The sequence below is a fragment of the Rattus rattus genome, chromosome 15 (assembly GCF_011064425.1).
Source record: "Rattus rattus isolate New Zealand chromosome 15, Rrattus_CSIRO_v1, whole genome shotgun sequence".
Taxonomy (NCBI): Eukaryota; Metazoa; Chordata; class Mammalia; order Rodentia; family Muridae; genus Rattus; species Rattus rattus.
In genome coordinates this window covers 45,729,006-45,733,564 of record NC_046168.1, presented here as the reverse complement: position 1 = coordinate 45,733,564, position 4,559 = coordinate 45,729,006, and the positions used below count along the sequence as shown (strand labels likewise).

The 4,559-nt window shown below is 40.9% G+C and overlaps 1 pseudogene; it reads left to right on the top strand.

Moving 5' to 3' along the window:
• The first annotated feature begins 699 nt into the window (after positions 1 to 699).
• Positions 700 to 3,726, top strand: LOC116884962 (annotated as a pseudogene).
• Positions 3,727 to 4,559: the final 833 nt, after the last annotated feature.

Here is a 4,559-nt window from a genome sequence, read left to right as displayed (position 1 = left end):
TAGAAATATAGATATATAGATGATAGATACAGATAGATAGTAGGTACATGACGATAGGTAGATAGATAGTAGATAGACTTATATATGATAGATAGATAGATGATAAGTAGATAATAGATAAACTGATATATGATGGATAGATGACAGATGATAGATAGGAGATAGAGGTAGATAGATTCAGCAAATACATCTAGATCTCTACAGCACATAGAAAAGAACATGATAGAATTGGTATCACTTCACCCAGTGATACTATTTGCTACTTATATTTCTTAAGAGCAAATCATTGGTGGACATACTGCCCATTAGCAAAGCTGGTAAAATACTTTGTGATTTTCTCCCAAGTAAGAATATGAATTACACTCTTTATACATTTTTCCATAGTAACATTTATATCTGAATTAGATTTTAGTACTTATAATTTGTAATACCTTCTTCATCAGTTTGACTTCCAAATGCACATTTAGAATTTAGAAGCAGTTATGGTGTGTAACACAGTGCATAGCATTTGAAAACAGGTGTTCATGTTTCTCATCACAAATAATTGATTCTTGACTTCTGTGTACCCTCCTATGTCATTTAGGATTTTATTACCAGGTCCCTGGGTTTGCACAGATAGATAAACTGAAGAATGGCTTACAACTGGAGTATTCAGGTATTGACCCTTGACCTCTGGTGCTCCCTCATCTCTTAGGTGTGATGGCTATGGACACAGATATACTGGATATTGTAGAACTGGGGGTCCAAAAGGAGATGCTACTTCAGGTACCATCATCAGAAAAGATATTTTGAACACAGACAAAAAAAAAATGTCCAAGAAGTCTTTGGAGACACTGACCTTCAAAAAGCCTGAGGGCATGCATGGGTAGGCAGATCTATTCTTTGTTTGACTCTGACAGAAAGCATGTACTCCCACTACTAGTCAGGGGTATTCACAGTGAAGGCTAAACAGTGTCCAAGAAGATTCAACCCTGGAAGTGGATGCCATTTACCAACCGATCTTGGGTTACTATGGAAAAATGTATAGAGTGTAATTCATACATGGAAGAAAATCACAAATATTTTACCAGCCTTTTAATGGGCAGTATTTCCAGCAATGATTTGCTCTTAAGAAAGGATGATTCATGTTTTTCACTGGCAAAGAGCAGCAGAGGAGGAATCTTTTGCCAGGTTCAATAAGATGGCACAGATTCTTTGTATAAATTGAATATTAGCTCTCTATCAGGCTCCAGAGAATCAAATAACCTATTAAAAATGGGGTACAGAGCTAAACAAAGAATTCTCAACCGAGGAATACAGAATGGCCAAGAAGCACCTAAACAAATGTTCAACATTCTTCGTCATCAGGGAAATGCAAATCAAAACAACCCGGAGATTGCACCTCACACCAGTGAGAATGGCTAAGATCAAAAACTCAGATGACAGCAGATGCTTGTGAGGATGTAGAGAAAGAGGAACACTTCTCCATTTTTGGTGGGACTGCAAGCTGATACAACCACTGTGAAAACCAGTCTGGCGATTCCTCAGAAAACTGAACAAAGTACTACCTGAGGACCCAGCTATACCATTCCTGGGCATATACCCAAAAAATGCTCAAACAAATAACAAGGACACATTCTCCTCTATGTTCATAGCAGCCTTATTTATAATAGCCAGAAGCTGGAAAGAACCCAGATGTCCTTCAACTGAGGAATGGATACAGAAAAATGTGGTACATCTACACAGTGGAGTAAATTTACACAGCTATCAAAAACAATGACTTCATGACATTCTTAGGCAAATGGATGGAACAAGAAAATAGAATCTTGAGTGAGGTCACCAAGTCAAAAAAGAACACACATGGTATGTACCACTGATAAGTGGATTTTAGCCCAAAACTTAGAATACCCAAGATATAATTCACAGACCACATGAAGCTCAAGAAGGAAAACGAAAGTGTGGATGTTTCAGTCCTTCTTAGAAGGGGCAACAAAATTCTTACAGGAGGAACTACAGGGACCAAATGTGGAGCAGAAACTAAAGGAAAGGACATCTAGAGACTGCTCCACCTATGGATCTACCACATATAGAGACACCAAACCCACACACTATTGCTGATGCCAAGAGGTGCTTGCTGACAGAAGCCTGTTACAGCTGTCTCCTGAGAAGCTCTGCCAGAGCCTGACAAGTACTCTCAGCAGATGATCTCTCAGCCAAGCACTGGACTGAGAACAGGGTCCCCAATAGAGGTGTTAGGGAAAGGACTGAAGGAGCAGAAGTGGATTGTGACCCCAAAGGAAGAACAGCAATATTAACCAACCAGACCCCAATGCACCCCCAGAGCTCTCAGGGATTAAACCACCAACCGAGGAGTACACATGGGGAGACCCATGGCACCAGCCACTTATGTAGCAGAGGATGGTTGTGTTTGGAGAGGCGAGGCTTTTGGTCCTGTGAAGGCCAGAGAGGGGAGGTGGAAGGGAGTTCATGGGTGGGTAGATGAGCATCTTTATAGAAGCAGAGGGAGGGGAAATCGAATAGGAGTTTTCCAGAGGGGAAAGGGGATAGCATTCGAAATGTAAATAAAGAAAATATCCAATAAAAGAAAGAAAAAATGAATTACCATATAGTCTAGCGACCCAATGTTGGGTGTATATGCTACAGACTCAAAGTGAGCATTTGGGGAAGGTAAAAAACAAAACCAAAAACAACAACAACAACAACAACAAAACAAACCAACCAACAAACAAAAAAGGTGGTGCAGGATCCGGTGTACTCAGAGTAGGATTACCAGCTTTTCCTTCATGATGATGCATGGACTAAGGCAGAGACTGATTACCTCTTTAACCTCAGCCACTGATTTGATCTGCGCTTCAAAGTTATTCACGACTACAATATGACTACCAGCAGTTCAAGAAGTGTTCTGTGGAGGTTCTGAAAGAGAGGGATTACCACATTTGTGCCAAGCTTGCCAACATGAGGGGCTTGCCAGGAACTGTTCTCAAAATACCAGTATTTGATGCTGGGCATGAGAGAAGGTGGAAGAAATATCTGGTTCAGTTTTACAGCTGAACCCTAGAGCAGGTACAACAGGAGTACCTGCTGTATGGGAGCTGCTTAAGATTGAGGCCTAGAACAAAGAGTGGGAAAGAGTACCAAGACCTAAGAAAGCTGATTATAACTATAAACACGACTGGGGAGGGGCTGTCCACTGAGTGCAAGTCCCTCAAGAAGCTACCCCAGAAGAAGGAGGCCAAAAGGCAGGCTGTTTGAGAGACTGCAGGCATAAAGTTACAAGAGATTTTAAGTCAGCGTGTGTCACACCATGGAGCCAGGGGATGAAGTTGCCCATCTCTATGGGTCAGAAGATCAAGGTGCTGGAATTTGGTGTGGACCTGAGTCCTACCCCTAGAGAAAAAATGGTGCGTATGTTCAATGAGTTGTGGAGTGACCAGGTGTTATTCTCCAAGCTCAAGCAGGTCTGTGCCAACTGTGGATATCAGCCACAGATGCTGCTGCACCAGCACGAGGCCCTGGCTCAGGCAGGAGTGCTGGGGCCCCGCCATAGCAGCAGTGGGATCAACCCCGGCTTCTGCTCACCCAACAGTGTCTGAATCTGGACTTGGTCTTGACCTCACCAAGGACAGTATCCAGGATGTAGTGGGTGCACCCCTCACACTCAATTCAAAGAAACGACACGAACTGGCCTCCAGCTTGTCTTCTGTGAAGAAAGCCAAGAAACCATGAGGGGCCATCAGGGTTGGTGGTGTAGCATAAATCAAGCTGTTACTATGTGCTTTGATTTGGGATCATCTGTTTCTCAAATGTTTAAACCTATAGGACTTATGATATCTACTTTGTTCATAGAGTTTACAAAAGCATAAATTAAGATTCTGTGTTATAACAAACATACCAATGATTAGACCCTTAAGCAACAACAAAAAAAAGTGATCTTCTGCCACACCCAGCTGATCCTATGTGCATCTCTTAATAAAATGATAATCATGCTTTCATACTTAGGTCACAGTATTATTTTTATAATAACAGAATATCCTTCACATGATCTAATTATATTGCCTAGATATTCTCTGACAGACATATTCAGTAAAACATGGTATTTTCTGATCCTTCTCCAATAAAACCAATCAATTGGACATCTAAAATTACATAATTATTCAGCTTTTTACAGAGAACTCAAAAAACTGACAGAATAGAAATCTAGCAGTTTCACTATTTACCTAAAACATTGTTCAGTCAACTGTCAGTAAGGACATAGAATTCATTTTCTCAATGACTCTTTCTGTCTCATTAGGCTCTTCTTAAATTGGACACTGGCAATTGGGGATATTCAAAGTGTCCTTACTCTGTCCCTCAACAACATGAGAAATTAAATACCCAAAGATACAGATTGTAATACATGCATTATGTGTAGGCTGACTTTATGATTACCCACAATCCCTCACAGTGTGCACCCTCCCCCCGCCACCACATAATCCCATCTCCTTAAATGCAACTTACTTATTTACTGTCTTCCAAACTTGATGCTAAGTTATAAATACAGTGGTTTTGGTACTGTTATA